The sequence below is a fragment of the Pelobates fuscus genome, chromosome 2 (assembly GCF_036172605.1).
Source record: "Pelobates fuscus isolate aPelFus1 chromosome 2, aPelFus1.pri, whole genome shotgun sequence".
Taxonomy (NCBI): Eukaryota; Metazoa; Chordata; class Amphibia; order Anura; family Pelobatidae; genus Pelobates; species Pelobates fuscus.
The window spans coordinates 16,736,809-16,754,451 of NC_086318.1; the positions used below are offsets into that span (position 1 = coordinate 16,736,809).

Below are 17,643 nucleotides of genomic sequence, written 5' to 3' on the forward strand. Positions count from 1 at the left end.
TTCGACATTGGCACTTAGCCGCCAATCTATGGAACTGTTTTGGGCATGAAATCCCGGGTTCGCCTTGGCAAAATTATGACTTCTATGAAATTTCTGAACCCCTGATCTGATCTGGGTGATTTTCGGATATGTCGCTCACCCAGATCAAAGCTGTCGGGTGATGTAACATTTATGGGGATATGTTGTGTTTTGGGCCACTTATGGTACTTTAGAAAAATGTGCGTTTTTAATTTTTTACTGCCTGGGGATAATTAAGTTAATGCATTAACTGCCTTAATTATATCACAGGCAGAGGGGAGGGATTGTTTGCTGTATGTGTGTAGGTTTGGAAATGATTGACTGGACAGATCAAACTTTTGCCAAGAATACAATTTCACATCAACAGACTGTTTTCTTCTTCTATGTATGTTGAAGGAAATAGGCATTTGAATCTGGGGACTTTTTAAATACGATGGGTATGCAGCAAACACATTCCCCCAATTTTCCTGCACAAAGTCAACATTGTGGCAGTTTCTGTAGTGTAGTGGTTATCACGTTCGCCTCACACGCGAAAGGTCCCAGGTTCGAAACCTGGCAGAAACATTATTTAATTTTTGCTAAATCTGCCGACGTTAGAAGTCTTCTGAATTGGAAATGCACCTGCTTGACTATGAATCCAAAAATCACGTATACTCGGCAAGACGTAAGCGATCTGTTAGCTGAATAAAGTGGTTTAAAAAAACCTGAAGCTAATGTTGTCTGAGAAAAAGCTGAATTGCACTCATTAAATCAGCATGCGCCATGTGCAAGTACCGAATGCAAGACAGCATTTTCTGTCTTGCATTCAGTGCTTGCACATGGCGCATGCTACTCCGGTCTCAACAGGGCTATGCACAGCTGTAGTTTCTGTAGTGTAGTGGTTATCACGTTTGCCTAACACGCGAAAGGTCCCCGGTTCGAAACCGGGCAGAAACATTGCTTTTGTTCCGTTTTGGATTCCTTTTTGTTAGAATGCGGCTTTTCGAAGTCTCTTTGCAAATTTCAAGTGCATCTGTTCTTTTTGTCATATTCCCTACAATGGGAGAAGGGTTTTGTGCAAAAATCACCGTCGACAAAAGCAAAACTCATGCTCGCTGTTTTGGGCATGAAATCCCGGGTTCGCCTGGGCAAAATTATGACTTCTATGAAATTTCTGAACCTCTGGTCTGATCTGGGTGATTTTCGGATATGTCGCTCACCCAGATCAGAACTGTCGGGTGATGTAACATTTATGTGGATATGTTGTGTTTTGGGCCACTTATGGTACTTTAGAAAAATGTGCGGTTTTTTTTTTTCTGCCTGGGGATAATTAAGTTAATGCATTAACTGCCTTAATTATATCACAGGCAGAGGGGAGGGATAGTTTGCTGTATGTGTGTAGGTTTGGAAATGATTGACTGGACAGATCAAACTTTTGCCAAGAATACAATTTCACATCAACAGACTGTTTTCTTCTTCTATGTATGTTGAAGGAAATAGGCATTTGAATCTGGGGACTTTTTAAATACGATGGGTATGCAGCAAACACATTCCCCCAATTTTCCTGCGCAAAGTCGGCATTGTGGCAGTTTCTGTAGTGTAGTGGTTATCACGTTCGCCTCACACGCGAAAGGTCCCAGGTTCGAAACCTGGCAGAAACATTATTTAATTTTTGCTAAATCTGCCGACGTTAGAAGACTTCTGAATTGGAAATGCACCTGCTTGACTATGAATCCAAAAATCGCGTATACTCGGCAAGACGTAAGCGATCTGTTAGCTGAATAAAGTGGTTTCCAAAAACCTGAAGCTAATGTTGTCTGAGAAAAAGCTGAATTGCACTCATTAAATCAGCATGCGCCATGTGCAAATACCGAATGCAAGACAGCATTTTCTGTCTTGCATTCAGTGCTTGCACATGGCGCATGCTACTCCGGTCTCAACAGGGCTATGCACAGCTGTAGTTTCTGTAGTGTAGTGGTTATCACGTTCGCCTAACACGCGAAAGGTCCCCGGTTCGAAACCGGGCAGAAACATTGCTTTTGTTCCGTTTTGGATTCCTTTTTGTTAGAATGCGGCTTTTCGAAGTCTCTTTGCAAATTTCAAGTGCATCTGTTCTTTTTGTCATATTCCCTACAATGGGAGAAGGGTTTTGTGCAAAAATCACCGTCGACAAAAGCAAAACTCATGCTCGCTGTACTTTCAGAGATGGATTTTCTACTAAAAATGCAAGAAAATCATGTTTACTCACATGAGCGATCAGCTTGCTGAATAGAGTTGTGGCGAAAGTGACCTCGCCACTGGTTTTTGGAGAGGAATATTTGCCAACCTTTTGCTCTGTGACTATGGCCCCTTTTAATTTGTTTTGGCTGAGAGACCCTATTTGTGGCCATTGGGACTTTAGACAATGGTTCTTCGAACTCCCGAACAGTCGACGTGGCCGCCATTCGACATTGGAACACGCAGTGGCGGCCATCTTGTTCGCATTGACTTAAACCACGAATAGACTTCAAGGGGACTTTGCCGCGAATGCCCTGGAGCTATTTTCGGCATGAAAACCTCGTGGTTCCCGGTCGGTCCTCCAGCGGCACTTAGCCGCCAATCTATGGAACTGTTTTGGGCATGAAATCCCGGGTTCGCCTGGGCAAAATTATGACTTCTATGAAATTTCTGAACCCCTGATCTGATCTGGGTGATTTTCGGATATGTCGCTCACCCAGATCAGAACTGTCGGGTGATGTAACATTTATGTGGATATGTTGTGTTTTGGGCCACTTATGGTACTTTAGAAAAATGTGCGTTTTTTATTTTTTACTGCCTGGGGATAATTAAGTTAATGCATTAACTGCCTTAATTATATCACAGGCAGAGGGGAGGGATTGTTTACTGTATGTGTGTAGGTTTGGAAATGATTGACTGGACAGATCAAACTTTTGCCAAGAATACAATTTCACATCAACAGACTGTTTTCTTCTTCTATGTATGTTGAAGGAAATAGGCATTTGAATCTGGGGACTTTTTAAATACGATGGGTATGCAGCAAACACATTCCCCCAATTTTCCTGCGCAAAGTCGGCATTGTGGCAGTTTCTGTAGTGTAGTGGTTATCACGTCCGCCTCACACGCGAAACGTCCCAGGTTAAAAACCTGGCAGAAACATTATTTAATTTTTGCTAAATCTGCTGACGTTAGAAGTCTTCTGAATTGGAAATGCACCTGCTTGACTATGAATCCAAAAATCACGTATACTCGGCAAGACGTAAGCGATCTGTTAGCTGAATAAAGTGGTTTCCAAAAACCTGAAGCTAATGTTGTCTGAGAAAAAGCTGAATTGCACTCATTAAATCAGCATGCGCCATGTGCAAGTACCGAATGCAAGACAGCATTTTCTGTCTTGCATTCAGTGCTTGCACATGGCGCATGCTACTCCGGTCTCAACAGGGATGTGCACAGCTGTAGTTTCTGTAGTGTAGTGGTTATCACGTTCGCCTAACACGCGAAAGGTCCCCGGTTCGAAACCGGGCAGAAACATTGTTCCGTTTTGGATTCCTTTTTGTTAGAATGCGGCTTTTCGAAGTCTCTTTGCAAATTTCAAGTGCATCTGTTCTTTTTGTCATATTCCCTACAATGGGAGAAGGGTTTTGTGCAAAAATCACCGTCGACAAAAGCAAAACTCATGCTCGCTGTACTTTCAGAGATGGATTTTCTACTAAAAATGCAAGAAAATCATGTTTACTCACATGAGCGATCAGCTTGCTGAATAGAGTTGTGGCGAAATTGACCTCGCCACTGGTTTTTGGAGAGGAATATTTGCCTTTTGCTCTGTGACTATGGCCCCTTTTAATTTGTTTTGGCTGAGAGACCCTATTTGTGGCCATTGGGACTTTAGACAATGGTTCTTCGAACTCCCGAACAGTCGACGTGGCCGCCATTCGACATTGGAACACGCGGTGGCGGCCATCTTGTTCGCATTGACTTAAACCACGAATAGACTTCAAGGGGACTTTGCCGCGAATGCCCTGGAGCTATTTTCGGCATGAAAACCTCGCGGTTCCAGGTCGGTCCTCCAGCGGCACTTAGCCGCCAATCTATGGAACTGTTTTGGGCATGAAATCCCGGGTTCGCCTGGGCAAAATTATGACTTCTATGAAATTTCTGAACACCTGATCTGATCTGGGTGATTTTCGGATGTGTCGCTCACCCAGATCAGAGCTGTCGGGTGATGTAACATTTATGGGGATATGTTGTGTTTTGGGCCACTTATGGTACTTTAGAAAAATTTGCGTTTTTTATTTTTTTCTGCCTGGGGATAATTAAGTTAATGCATTAACTGCCTTAATTATATCACAGGCAGAGGGGAGGGATTGTTTACTGTATGTGTGTAGGTTTGGAAATGATTGACTGGACAGATCAAACTTTTGCCAAGAATACAATTTCACATCAACAGACTGTTTTCTTCTTCTATGTATGTTGAAGGAAATAGGCATTTGAATCTGGGGACTTTTTAAATACGATGGGTATGCAGCACATTCCCCCAATTTTCCTGCGCAAAGTCGGCATTGTGGCAGTTTCTGTAGTGTAGTGGTTATCACGTTCGCCTCACACGCGAAAGGTCCCAGGTTTCGAAACCTGGCAGAAACATTATTTAATTTTTGCTAAATCTGCTGACGTTAGAAGTCTTCTGAATTGGAAATGCACCTGCTTGACTATGAATCCAAAAATCACGTATACTCGGCAAGACGTAAGCGATCTGTTAGCTGAATAAAGTGGTTTCCAAAAACCTGAAGCTAATGTCTGAGAAAAAGCTGAATTGCACTCATTAAATCAGCATGCGCCATGTGCAAGTACCGAATGCAAGACAGCATTTTCTGTCTTGCATTCAGTGCTTGCACATGCGCATGCTACTCCGGTCTCAACAGACATGTGCACAGCTGTAGTTTCTGTAGTGTAGTGGTTATCACGTTCGCCTAACACGCGAAAGGTCCCCGGTTCGAAACCGGGCAGAAACATTGCTTTCGTTCCGTTTTGGATTCCTTTTTGTTAGAATGCGGATTTTCAAAGTCTCTTTGCAAATTTCAAGTGCATCTGTTCTTTTTGTCATATTCCGTACAATGGGAGAAGGGTTTTGTGCAAAAATCACCGTCGACAAAAGCAAAACTCATGCTCGCTGTACTTTCAGAGATGGATTTTCTGCTAAAAATGCAAGAAAATCATGTTTACTCACATGAGCGATCAGCTTGCTGAATAGAGTTGTGGCGAAAGTGACCTCGCCACTGGTTTTTGGAGAGGAATATTTGCCAACCTTTTGCTCTGTGACTATGGCCCGTTTTAATTTGTTTTGGCTGAGAGACCCTATTTGTGGCCATTGGGACTTTAGACAATGGTTCTTCGAACTCCCGAACAGTCGACGTGGCCGCCATTCGACATTGGAACACGCGGTGGCGGCCATCTTGTTCGCATTGACTTAAACCACGAAAAGACTTCAAGGAGACTTTGCCGCGAATGCCCTGGAGCTATTTTCGGCATGAAAACCTTGCGGTTCCAGGTCGGTCCTCCAGCGGCACTTAGCCGCCAATCTATGGAACTGTTTTGGGCATGAAATCCCGGGTTCGCATGGGCAAAATTATGACTTCTATGAAATTTCTGAACCCCTGATCTGATCTGGGTGATTTTCGGATATGTCGCTCACCCAGATCAGAGCTGTCGGGTGATGTAACATTTATGGGGATATGTTGTGTTTTGGGCCACTTATGGCACTTTAGAAAAATGTGCGTTTTTTATTTTTTTCTGCCTGGAGATAATTAAGTTAATGCATTAACTGCCTTAATTATATCACAGGCAGAGGGGAGGGATTGTTTACTGTATGTGTGTAGGTTTGGAAATGATTGACTGGACAGATCAAACTTTTGCCAAGAATACAATTTCACATCAACAGACTGTTTTCTTCTTCTATGTATGTTGAAGGAAATAGGCATTTGAATCTGGGGACTTTTTAAATACGATGGGTATGCAGCAAACACATTCCCCCAATTTTCCTGCGCAAAGTCGGCATTGTGGCAGTTTCTGTAGTATAGTGGTTATCATGTTCGCCTCACACGCGAAAGGTCCCAGGTTCGAAACCTGGCAGAAACATCATTTAATTTTTGCTAAATCTGCTGACGTTAGAAGTCTTCTGAATTGGAAATGCACCTGCTTGACTATGAATCCAAAAATCACGTATACTCGGCAAGACGTAAGCGATCTGTTAGCTGAATAAAGTGGTTTCCAAAAACCTGAAGCTAATGTTGTCTGAGAAAAAGCTGAATTGCACTCATTAAATCAGCATGCGCCATGTGCAAGTACCAAATGCAAGACAGCATTTTCTGTCTTGCATTCAGTGCTTGCACATGGCGCATGCTACTCCGGTCTCAAAAGGGATGTGCACAGCTGTAGTTTCTGTAGTGTAGTGGTTATCATGTTCGCCTAACACGCGAAAGGTCCCCGGTTCGAAACCGGGCTGAAATATTGCTTTCGTTCCGTTTTGGATTCTTTTTTGTTAGAATGCGGCTTTTCGAAGTCTCTTTGCAAATTTCAAGTGCATCTGTTCTTTTTGTCATATTCCCTACAATGGGAGAAGGGTTTTGTGCAAAAATCACCGTCGACAAAAGCAAAACTCATGCTCGCTGTACTTTCAGAGATGGATTTTCTACTAAAAATGCAAGAAAATCATGTTTACTCACATGAGCGATCAGCTTGCTGAATAGAGTTGTGGCGAAAGTGACCTCGCCACTGGTTTTTTGAGAGGAATATTTGCCAACCTTTTGCTCTGTGACTATGGCCCCTTTTAATTTGTTTTGGCTGAGAGACCCTATTTGTGGCCATTGGGACTTTAGACAATGGTTCTTCGAACTCCCGAACAGTCGACGTGGCCGCCATTCGACATTGGAACACGCGGTGGCGGCCATCTTGTTCGCATTGACTTAAACCACGAATAGACTTCAAGGGGACTTTGCCGCGAATGCCCTGGAGCTATTTTCGGCATGAAAACCTCGCGGTTCCCGGTCGGTCCTCCAGCGGCACTTAGCCGCCAATCTATGGAACTGTTTTGGGCATGAAATCCCGGGTTCGCCTGGGCAAAATTATGACTTTTATGAAATTTCTGAACCCCTGATCTGATCTGGGTGATTTTCGGATATGTCGCTCACCCAGATCAGAGCTGTCGGGTGATGTAACATTTATGGGGATATGTTGTGTTTTGGGCCACTTATGGTACTTTAGAAAAATGTGCTTTTTTTAGTTTTTTCTGCCTGGGGATAATTAAGTTAATGCATTAACTGCCTTAATTATATCACAGGCAGAGGGGAGGGATTGTTTACTGTATGTGTGTAGGTTTGGAAATGATTGACTGGACAGATCAAACTGTTGCCAAGAATACAATTTCACATCAACAGACTGTTTTCTTCTTCTATGTATGTTGAAGGAAATAGGCATTTGAATCTGGGGACTTTTTAAATACGATGGGTATGCAGCAAACACATTCCCCCAATTTTCCTGCGCACAGTTGGCATTGTGGCAGTTTCTGTAGTGTAGTGGTTATCACGTTCACCTCACACGCGAAAGGTCCCAAGTTCGAAACCTGGCAGAAACATTATTTAATTTTTGCTAAATCTGCTGACGTTAGAAGTCTTCTGAATTGGAAATGCACCTGCTTGACTATGAATACAAAAATCACGTATACTCGGCAAGACGTAAGCGATCTGTTAGCTGAATAAAGTGGTTTCCAAAAACCTGAAGCTAATGTTGTCTGAGAAAAAGCTGAATTGCACTCATTAAATCAGCATGCGCCATGTGCAAGTACCGAATGCAATACAGCATTTTCTGTCTTGCATTCAGTGCTTGCACATGGCGCATGCTACTCCAGTCTCGACAGGGATGTGCACAGCTGTAGTTTCTGTAGTGTAGTGGTTATCACGTTCGCCTAACACGCGAAAGGTCCCCGGTTCGAAACCGGGCTGAAACATTGCTTTCGTTCCGTTTTGGATTCTTTTTTGTTCGAATGCGGCTTTTCGAAGTCTCTTTGCAAATTTCAAGTGCATTTGTTCTTTTTGTCATATTCCCTACAATGGGAGAAGGGTTTTGTGCAAAAATCACCGTCGACAAAAGCAAAACTCATGCTCGCTGTACTTTCAGAGATGGATTTTCTACTAAAAATGCAAGAAAATCATGTTTACTCACATGAGCGATCAGCTTGGTGAATAGAGTTGTGGCGAAAGTGACCTCGCCACCTGTTTTTGGAGAGGAATATTTGCCAACCTTTTGCTCTGTGACTATGGCCCCTTTTAATTTGTTTTGGCTGAGAGACCCTATTTGTGGCCATTGGGACTTTAGACAATGGTTCTTCGAACTCCCGAACAGTCGAAGTGGCCGCCATTCGACATTGGAACACGCGGTGGCGGCCATCTTGTTCGCATTTACTTAAACCACGAATAGACTTCAAGGGGACTTTGCCGCGAATGCCCTGGAGCTATTTTCGGCATGAAAACCTCGCGGTTCCCGGTCGGTCCTCCAGCGGCACTTAGCCGCCAATCTATGGAACTGTTTTGGGCATGAAATCCCGGGTTCGCCTGGGCAAAATTATGACTTCTATGAAATTTCTGAACCCCTGATCTGATTTGGGTGATTTTCGGATATGTCTCTCACCCAGATCAGAGCTGTCGGGTGATGTAACATTTATGGGGATATGTTGTGTTTTGGGCCACTTATGGTACTTTAGAAAAATGTGCGTTTTTTATTTTTTCTGCCTGGGGATAATTAAGTTAATGCATTAACTGCCTTAATTATATCACAGGCAGAGGGGAGGGATTGTTTACTGTATGTGTGTAGGTTTGGAAATGATTGACTGGACAAATCAAACTGTTGCCAAGAATACAATTTCACATCAACAGACTGTTTTCTTCTTCTATGTATGTTGAAGGAAATAGGCATTTGAATCTGGGGACTTTTTAAATACCATGGGTATGCAGCAAACACATTCCCCCAATTTTCCTGTGCAAAGTCGGCATTGTGGCAGTTTCTGTAGTGTAGTGGTTATCACGTTTGCCTCACACGCGAAAGGTCCCAGGTTCGAAACCTGGCAGAAACATTATTTAATTTTTGCTAAATCTGCTGACGTTAGAAGTCTTCTGAATTGGAAATGCAACTGCTTGACTATGAATCCAAAAATCACGTATACTCGGCAAAACGTAAGCGATCTGTTAGCTGAATAAAGTGGTTTCCAAAAACCTGAAGCTAATGTTGTCTGAGAAAAAGCTGAATTGCACTCATTAAATCAGCATGCGCCATGTGCAAGTACCGAATGCAAGACAGCATTTTCTGTCTTGCATTCAGTGCTTGCACATGGCGCATGCTACTCCGGTCTCAACAGGGCTATTAAAGCTCTAGTTTCTGTAGTGTAGTGGTTATCACGTTCGCCTAACACGCGAAAGGTCCCCGGTTCGAAACCGGGCAGAAACATTGCTTTTGTTCCGTTTTGGATTCCTTTTTGTTAGAATGCGGCTTTTCGAAGTCTCTTTGCAAATTTCAAGTGCATCTGTTCTTTTTGTCATATTCCCTACAATGGGAGAAGGGTTTTGTGCAAAAATCACCGTCGACAAAAGCAAAACTCATGCTCGCTGTACTTTCAGAGATGGATTTTCTACTAAAAATGCAAGAAAATCATGTTTACTCACATGAGCGATCAGCTTGCTGAATAGAGTTGTGGCGAAAGTGACCTCGCCACTGGTTTTTGGAGAGGAATATTTGCCAACCTTTTGCTCTGTGACTATGGCCCCTTTTAATTTGTTTTGGCTGAGAGACCCTATTTGTGGCCATTGGGACTTTAGACAATGGTTCTTCGAACTCCCGAACAGTCGACGTGGCCGCCATTCGACATTGGAACACGCAGTGGCGGCCATCTTGTTCGCATTGACTTAAACCACGAATAGACTTCAAGGGGACTTTGCCGCGAATGCCCTGGAGCTATTTTCGGCATGAAAACCTCGTGGTTCCCGGTCGGTCCTCCAGCGGCACTTAGCCGCCAATCTATGGAACTGTTTTGGGCATGAAATCCCGGGTTCGCCTGGGCAAAATTATGACTTCTATGAAATTTCTGAACCCCTGATCTGATCTGGGTGATTTTCGGATATGTCGCTCACCCAGATCAGAACTGTCGGGTGATGTAACATTTATGTGGATATGTTGTGTTTTGGGCCACTTATGGTACTTTAGAAAAATGTGCGTTTTTTATTTTTTACTGCCTGGGGATAATTAAGTTAATGCATTAACTGCCTTAATTATATCACAGGCAGAGGGGAGGGATTGTTTACTGTATGTGTGTAGGTTTGGAAATGATTGACTGGACAGATCAAACTTTTGCCAAGAATACAATTTCACATCAACAGACTGTTTTCTTCTTCTATGTATGTTGAAGGAAATAGGCATTTGAATCTGGGGACTTTTTAAATACGATGGGTATGCAGCAAACACATTCCCCCAATTTTCCTGCGCAAAGTCGGCATTGTGGCAGTTTCTGTAGTGTAGTGGTTATCACGTCCGCCTCACACGCGAAACGTCCCAGGTTAAAAACCTGGCAGAAACATTATTTAATTTTTGCTAAATCTGCTGACGTTAGAAGTCTTCTGAATTGGAAATGCACCTGCTTGACTATGAATCCAAAAATCACGTATACTCGGCAAGACGTAAGCGATCTGTTAGCTGAATAAAGTGGTTTCCAAAAACCTGAAGCTAATGTTGTCTGAGAAAAAGCTGAATTGCACTCATTAAATCAGCATGCGCCATGTGCAAGTACCGAATGCAAGACAGCATTTTCTGTCTTGCATTCAGTGCTTGCACATGGCGCATGCTACTCCGGTCTCAACAGGGATGTGCACAGCTGTAGTTTCTGTAGTGTAGTGGTTATCACGTTCGCCTAACACGCGAAAGGTTCCCGGTTCGAAACCGGGCAGAAACATTGTTCCGTTTTGGATTCCTTTTTGTTAGAATGCGGCTTTTCGAAGTCTCTTTGCAAATTTCAAGTGCATCTGTTCTTTTTGTCATATTCCCTACAATGGGAGAAGGGTTTTGTGCAAAAATCACCGTCGACAAAAGCAAAACTCATGCTCGCTGTACTTTCAGAGATGGATTTTCTACTAAAAATGCAAGAAAATCATGTTTACTCACATGAGCGATCAGCTTGCTGAATAGAGTTGTGGCGAAATTGACCTCGCCACTGGTTTTTGGAGAGGAATATTTGCCTTTTGCTCTGTGACTATGGCCCCCTTTAATTTGTTTTGGCTGAGAGACCCTATTTGTGGCCATTGGGACTTTAGACAATGGTTCTTCGAACTCCCGAACAGTCGACGTGGCCGCCATTCGACATTGGAACACGCGGTGGCGGCCATCTTGTTCGCATTGACTTAAACCACGAATAGACTTCAAGGGGACTTTGCCGCGAATGCCCTGGAGCTATTTTCGGCATGAAAACCTCGCGGTTCCAGGTCGGTCCTCCAGCGGCACTTAGCCGCCAATCTATGGAACTGTTTTGGGCATGAAATCCCGGGTTCGCCTGGGCAAAATTATGACTTCTATGAAATTTCTGAACACCTGATCTGATCTGGGTGATTTTCGGATGTGTCGCTCACCCAGATCAGAGCTGTCGGGTGATGTAACATTTATGGGGATATGTTGTGTTTTGGGCCACTTATGGTACTTTAGAAAAATGTGCGTTTTTTATTTTTTTCTGCCTGGGGATAATTAAGTTAATGCATTAACTGCCTTAATTATATCACAGGCAGAGGGGAGGGATTGTTTACTGTATGTGTGTAGGTTTGGAAATGATTGACTGGACAGATCAAACTTTTGCCAAGAATACAATTTCACATCAACAGACTGTTTTCTTCTTCTATGTATGTTGAAGGAAATAGGCATTTGAATCTGGGGACTTTTTAAATACGATGGGTATGCAGCACATTCCCCCAATTTTCCTGCGCAAAGTCGGCATTGTGGCAGTTTCTGTAGTGTAGTGGTTATCACGTTCGCCTCACACGCGAAAGGTCCCAGGTTTCGAAACCTGGCAGAAACATTATTTAATTTTTGCTAAATCTGCTGACGTTAGAAGTCTTCTGAATTGGAAATGCACCTGCTTGACTATGAATCCAAAAATCACGTATACTCGGCAAGACGTAAGCGATCTGTTAGCTGAATAAAGTGGTTTCCAAGAACCTGAAGCTAATGTCTGAGAAAAAGCTGAATTGCACTCATTAAATCAGCATGCGCCATGTGCAAGTACCGAATGCAAGACAGCATTTTCTGTCTTGCATTCAGTGCTTGCACATGCGCATGCTACTCCGGTCTCAACAGACATGTGCACAGCTGTAGTTTCTGTAGTGTAGTGGTTATCACGTTCGCCTAACACGCGAAAGGTCCCCGGTTCGAAACCGGGCAGAAACATTGCTTTCGTTCCGTTTTGGATTCCTTTTTGTTAGAATGCGGATTTTCAAAGTCTCTTTGCAAATTTCAAGTGCATCTGTTCTTTTTGTCATATTCCGTACAATGGGAGAAGGGTTTTGTGCAAAAATCACCGTCGACAAAAGCAAAACTCATGCTCGCTGTACTTTCAGAGATGGATTTTCTGCTAAAAATGCAAGAAAATCATGTTTACTCACATGAGCGATCAGCTTGCTGAATAGAGTTGTGGCGAAAGTGACCTCGCCACTGGTTTTTGGAGAGGAATATTTGCCAACCTTTTGCTCTGTGACTATGGCCCCTTTTAATTTGTTTTGGCTGAGAGACCCTATTTGTGGCCATTGGGACTTTAGACAATGGTTCTTCGAACTCCCGAACAGTCGACGTGGCCGCCATTCGACATTGGAACACGCGGTGGCGGCCATCTTGTTCGCATTGACTTAAACCACGAAAAGACTTCAAGGAGACTTTGCCGCGAATGCCCTGGAGCTATTTTCGGCATGAAAACCTTGCGGTTCCAGGTCGGTCCTCCAGCGGCACTTAGCCGCCAATCTATGGAACTGTTTTGGGCATAAAATCCCGGGTTCGCCTGGGCAAAATTATGACTTCTATGAAATTTCTGAACCCCTGATCTGATCTGGGTGATTTTCGGATATGTCGCTCACCCAGATCAGAGCTGTCGGGTGATGTAAAATTTATGGGGATATGTTGTGTTTTGGGCCACTTATGGTACTTTAGAAAAATGTGCGTTTTTTATTTTTTTCTGCCTGGGGATAATTAAGTTAATGCATTAACTGCCTTAATTATATCACAGGCAGAGGGGAGGGATTGTTTGCTGTATGTGTGTAGGTTTGGAAATGATTGACTGGACAGATCAAACTTTTGCCAAGAATACAATTTCACATCAACAGACTGTTTTCTTCTTCTATGTATGTTGAAGGAAATAGGCATTTGAATCTGGGGACTTTTTAAATACCATGGGTATGCAGCAAACACATTCCCCCAATTTTCCTGCGCAAAGTCGGCATTGTGGCAGTTTCTGTAGTGTAGTGGTTATCACGTCCGCCTCACACGCGAAACGTCCCAGGTTAAAAACCTGGCAGAAACATTATTTAATTTTTGCTAAATCTGCTGACGTTAGAAGTCTTCTGAATTGGAAATGCACCTGCTTGACTATGAATCCAAAAATCACGTATACTCGGCAAGACGTAAGCGATCTGTTAGCTGAATAAAGTGGTTTCCAAAAACCTGAAGCTAATGTTGTCTGAGAAAAAGCTGAATTGCACTCATTAAATCAGCATGCGCCATGTGCAAGTACCGAATGCAAGACAGCATTTTCTGTCTTGCATTCAGTGCTTGCACATGGCGCATGCTACTCCGGTCTCAACAGGGATGTGCACAGCTGTAGTTTCTGTAGTGTAGTGGTTATCACGTTCGCCTAACACGCGAAAGGTCCCCGGTTCGAAACCGGGCAGAAACATTGCTTTTGTTCCGTTTTGGATTCCTTTTTGTTAGAATGCGGCTTTTCGAAGTCTCTTTGCAAATTTCAAGTGCATCTGTTCTTTTTGTCATATTCCCTACAATGGGAGAAGGGTTTTGTGCAAAAATCACCGTCGACAAAAGCAAAACTCATGCTCGCTGTACTTTCAGAGATGGATTTTCTACTAAAAATGCAAGAAAATCATGTTTACTCACATGAGCGATCAGCTTGCTGAATAGAGTTGTGGCGAAATTGACCTCGCCACTGGTTTTTGGAGAGGAATATTTGCCTTTTGCTCTGTGACTATGGCCCCTTTTAATTTGTTTTGGCTGAGAGACCCTATTTGTGGCCATTGGGACTTTAGACAATGGTTCTTCGAACTCCCGAACAGTCGACGTGGCCGCCATTCGACATTGGAACACGCGGTGGCGGCCATCTTGTTCGCATTGACTTAAACCACGAATAGACTTCAAGGGGACTTTGCCGCGAATGCCCTGGAGCTATTTTCGGCATGAAAACCTCGCGGTTCCCGGTCGGTCCTTCAGCGGCACTTAGCCGCCAATCTATGGAACTGTTTTGGGCATGAAATCCCGGGTTCGCCTGGGCAAAATTATGACTTTTATGAAATTTCTGAACCCCTGATCTGATCTGGGTGATTTTCGGATATGTCGCTCACCCAGATCAGAGCTGTCGGGTGATGTAACATTTATGGGGATATGTTGTGTTTTGGGCCACTTATGGTACTTTAGAAAAATGTGCTTTTTTTAGTTTTTTCTGCCTGGGGATAATTAAGTTAATGCATTAACTGCCTTAATTATATCACAGGCAGAGGGGAGGGATTGTTTACTGTATGTGTGTAGGTTTGGAAATGATTGACTGGACAGATCAAACTGTTGCCAAGAATACAATTTCACATCAACAGACTGTTTTCTTCTTCTATGTATGTTGAAGGAAATAGGCATTTGAATCTGGGGACTTTTTAAATACGATGGGTATGCAGCAAACACATTCCCCCAATTTTCCTGCGCACAGTTGGCATTGTGGCAGTTTCTGTAGTGTAGTGGTTATCACGTTCACCTCACACGCGAAAGGTCCCAAGTTCGAAACCTGGCAGAAACATTATTTAATTTTTGCTAAATCTGCTGACGTTAGAAGTCTTCTGAATTGGAAATGCACCTGCTTGACTATGAATACAAAAATCACGTATACTCGGCAAGACGTAAGCGATCTGTTAGCTGAATAAAGTGGTTTCCAAAAACCTGAAGCTAATGTTGTCTGAGAAAAAGCTGAATTGCACTCATTAAATCAGCATGCGCCATGTGCAAGTACCGAATGCAAGACAGCATTTTCTGTCTTGCATTCAGTGCTTGCACATGGCGCATGCTACTCCAGTCTCGACAGGGATGTGCACAGCTGTAGTTTCTGTAGTGTAGTGGTTATCACGTTCGCCTAACACGCGAAAGGTCCCCGGTTCGAAACCGGGCTGAAACATTGCTTTCGTTCCGTTTTGGATTCTTTTTTGTTCGAATGCGGCTTTTCGAAGTCTCTTTGCAAATTTCAAGTGCATTTGTTCTTTTTGTCATATTCCCTACAATGGGAGAAGGGTTTTGTGCAAAAATCACCGTCGACAAAAGCAAAACTCATGCTCGCTGTACTTTCAGAGATGGATTTTCTACTAAAAATGCAAGAAAATCATGTTTACTCACATGAGCGATCAGCTTGGTGAATAGAGTTGTGGCGAAAGTGACCTCGCCACCTGTTTTTGGAGAGGAATATTTGCCAACCTTTTGCTCTGTGACTATGGCCCCTTTTAATTTGTTTTGGCTGAGAGACCCTATTTGTGGCCATTGGGACTTTAGACAATGGTTCTTCGAACTCCCGAACAGTCGAAGTGGCCGCCATTCGACATTGGAACACGCGGTGGCGGCCATCTTGTTCGCATTTACTTAAACCACGAATAGACTTCAAGGGGACTTTGCCGCGAATGCCCTGGAGCTATTTTCGGCATGAAAACCTCGCGGTTCCCGGTCGGTCCTCCAGCGGCACTTAGCCGCCAATCTATGGAACTGTTTTGGGCATGAAATCCCGGGTTCGCCTGGGCAAAATTATGACTTCTATGAAATTTCTGAACCCCTGATCTGATTTGGGTGATTTTCGGATATGTCTCTCACCCAGATCAGAGCTGTCGGGTGATGTAACATTTATGGGGATATGTTGTGTTTTGGGCCACTTATGGTACTTTAGAAAAATGTGCGTTTTTTATTTTTTCTGCCTGGGGATAATTAAGTTAATGCATTAACTGCCTTAATTATATCACAGGCAGAGGGGAGGGATTGTTTACTGTATGTGTGTAGGTTTGGAAATGATTGACTGGACAAATCAAACTGTTGCCAAGAATACAATTTCACATCAACAGACTGTTTTCTTCTTCTATGTATGTTGAAGGAAATAGGCATTTGAATCTGGGGACTTTTTAAATACCATGGGTATGCAGCAAACACATTCCCCCAATTTTCCTGTGCAAAGTCGGCATTGTGGCAGTTTCTGTAGTGTAGTGGTTATCACGTTTGCCTCACACGCGAAAGGTCCCAGGTTCGAAACCTGGCAGAAACATTATTTAATTTTTGCTAAATCTGCTGACGTTAGAAGTCTTCTGAATTGGAAATGCAACTGCTTGACTATGAATCCAAAAATCACGTATACTCGGCAAAACGTAAGCGATCTGTTAGCTGAATAAAGTGGTTTCCAAAAACTTGAAGCTAATGTTGTCTGAGAAAAAGCTGAATTGCACTCATTAAATCAGCATGCGCCATGTGCAAGTACCGAATGCAAGACAGCATTTTCTGTCTTGCATTCAGTGCTTGCACATGGCGCATGCTACTCCGGTCTCAACAGGGATGTGCACAGCTGTAGTTTCTGTAGCGTAGTGGTTATCACGTTTGCCTAACACGCGAAAGGTCCCCGGTTCGAAACCGGGCAGAAACATTGCTTTTGTTCCGTTTTGGATTCCTTTTTGTTAGAATGCGGCTTTTCGAAGTCTTTTTGCAAATTTCAAGTGCATCTGTTCTTTTTGTCATATTCCCTACAATGAGAGAAGGGTTTTGTGCAAAAATCACCGTCGACAAAAGCAAAACTCATGCTCGCTGTACTTTCAGAGATGGATTTTCTATTAAAAATGCAAGAAAATCATGTTTACTCACATGAGCGATCAGCTTGCTGAATAGAGTTGTGGCGAAAGTGACCTCGCCACTGGTTTTTGGAGAGGAATATTTGCCAACCTTTTGCTCTGTGACTATGGCCCCTTTTAATTTGTTTTGGCTGAGAGACCCTATTAGTGGCCATTGGGACTTTAGACAATGGTTCTTCGAACTCCCGAACAGTCGACGTGGCCGCCATTCGACATTGGAACACGCGGTGGCGGCCATCTTGTTCGCATTGACTTAAACCACGAATAGACTTCAAGGGGACTTTGCCGCGAATGCCCTGGAGCTATTTTCGGCATGAAAACCTCGCGGTTCAAGGTCGATCCTCCAGCGGCACTTAGCCGCCAATCTGTGGAACTGTTTTGGGCATGAAATCCCGGGTTCGCCTGGGCAAAATTATGACTTCTATGAAATTTCTGAACCCCTGATCTGATCCGGGTGATTTTCGGATATGTCGCTCACCCAGATGAGAGCTGTCGGGTGATG

General features: G+C 43.4%; 19 non-coding genes across 19 annotated transcripts; all 19 read left to right on the forward strand.

Moving 5' to 3' along the window:
* The first annotated feature begins 509 nt into the window (after nt 1–509).
* On the forward strand, nt 510–582 carry TRNAV-CAC (transfer RNA valine (anticodon CAC)). The gene has a single exon. It is a non-coding gene; the product is annotated as a tRNA-Val (tRNA).
* Nucleotides 583–881: 299 nt separating this feature from the next.
* Nucleotides 882–954, forward strand: TRNAV-AAC (transfer RNA valine (anticodon AAC)). Its single transcript has one exon. It is a non-coding gene; the product is annotated as a tRNA-Val (tRNA).
* A 631-nt stretch (nt 955–1,585) lies between these two features.
* TRNAV-CAC (transfer RNA valine (anticodon CAC)) lies at nt 1,586–1,658 on the forward strand. Its single transcript has one exon. It is a non-coding gene; the product is annotated as a tRNA-Val (tRNA).
* A 299-nt stretch (nt 1,659–1,957) lies between these two features.
* TRNAV-AAC (transfer RNA valine (anticodon AAC)) lies at nt 1,958–2,030 on the forward strand. The gene has a single exon. It is a non-coding gene; the product is annotated as a tRNA-Val (tRNA).
* A 1,422-nt stretch (nt 2,031–3,452) lies between these two features.
* TRNAV-AAC (transfer RNA valine (anticodon AAC)) lies at nt 3,453–3,525 on the forward strand. Its single transcript has one exon. It is a non-coding gene; the product is annotated as a tRNA-Val (tRNA).
* Nucleotides 3,526–4,561: 1,036 nt separating this feature from the next.
* Nucleotides 4,562–4,635, forward strand: TRNAV-CAC (transfer RNA valine (anticodon CAC)). Its single transcript has one exon. It is a non-coding gene; the product is annotated as a tRNA-Val (tRNA).
* A 295-nt stretch (nt 4,636–4,930) lies between these two features.
* Nucleotides 4,931–5,003, forward strand: TRNAV-AAC (transfer RNA valine (anticodon AAC)). Its single transcript has one exon. It is a non-coding gene; the product is annotated as a tRNA-Val (tRNA).
* A 1,050-nt stretch (nt 5,004–6,053) lies between these two features.
* TRNAV-CAC (transfer RNA valine (anticodon CAC)) lies at nt 6,054–6,126 on the forward strand. Its single transcript has one exon. It is a non-coding gene; the product is annotated as a tRNA-Val (tRNA).
* A 299-nt stretch (nt 6,127–6,425) lies between these two features.
* TRNAV-AAC (transfer RNA valine (anticodon AAC)) lies at nt 6,426–6,498 on the forward strand. Its single transcript has one exon. It is a non-coding gene; the product is annotated as a tRNA-Val (tRNA).
* Nucleotides 6,499–7,920: 1,422 nt separating this feature from the next.
* TRNAV-AAC (transfer RNA valine (anticodon AAC)) lies at nt 7,921–7,993 on the forward strand. Its single transcript has one exon. It is a non-coding gene; the product is annotated as a tRNA-Val (tRNA).
* Nucleotides 7,994–9,042: 1,049 nt separating this feature from the next.
* Nucleotides 9,043–9,115, forward strand: TRNAV-CAC (transfer RNA valine (anticodon CAC)). The gene has a single exon. It is a non-coding gene; the product is annotated as a tRNA-Val (tRNA).
* A 298-nt stretch (nt 9,116–9,413) lies between these two features.
* Nucleotides 9,414–9,486, forward strand: TRNAV-AAC (transfer RNA valine (anticodon AAC)). Its single transcript has one exon. It is a non-coding gene; the product is annotated as a tRNA-Val (tRNA).
* A 1,422-nt stretch (nt 9,487–10,908) lies between these two features.
* Nucleotides 10,909–10,981, forward strand: TRNAV-AAC (transfer RNA valine (anticodon AAC)). The gene has a single exon. It is a non-coding gene; the product is annotated as a tRNA-Val (tRNA).
* Nucleotides 10,982–12,017: 1,036 nt separating this feature from the next.
* Nucleotides 12,018–12,091, forward strand: TRNAV-CAC (transfer RNA valine (anticodon CAC)). Its single transcript has one exon. It is a non-coding gene; the product is annotated as a tRNA-Val (tRNA).
* Nucleotides 12,092–12,386: 295 nt separating this feature from the next.
* On the forward strand, nt 12,387–12,459 carry TRNAV-AAC (transfer RNA valine (anticodon AAC)). Its single transcript has one exon. It is a non-coding gene; the product is annotated as a tRNA-Val (tRNA).
* Nucleotides 12,460–13,881: 1,422 nt separating this feature from the next.
* TRNAV-AAC (transfer RNA valine (anticodon AAC)) lies at nt 13,882–13,954 on the forward strand. Its single transcript has one exon. It is a non-coding gene; the product is annotated as a tRNA-Val (tRNA).
* A 1,418-nt stretch (nt 13,955–15,372) lies between these two features.
* TRNAV-AAC (transfer RNA valine (anticodon AAC)) lies at nt 15,373–15,445 on the forward strand. Its single transcript has one exon. It is a non-coding gene; the product is annotated as a tRNA-Val (tRNA).
* Nucleotides 15,446–16,494: 1,049 nt separating this feature from the next.
* Nucleotides 16,495–16,567, forward strand: TRNAV-CAC (transfer RNA valine (anticodon CAC)). Its single transcript has one exon. It is a non-coding gene; the product is annotated as a tRNA-Val (tRNA).
* A 299-nt stretch (nt 16,568–16,866) lies between these two features.
* Nucleotides 16,867–16,939, forward strand: TRNAV-AAC (transfer RNA valine (anticodon AAC)). Its single transcript has one exon. It is a non-coding gene; the product is annotated as a tRNA-Val (tRNA).
* The last annotated feature ends 704 nt before the right edge of the window (nt 16,940–17,643 follow it).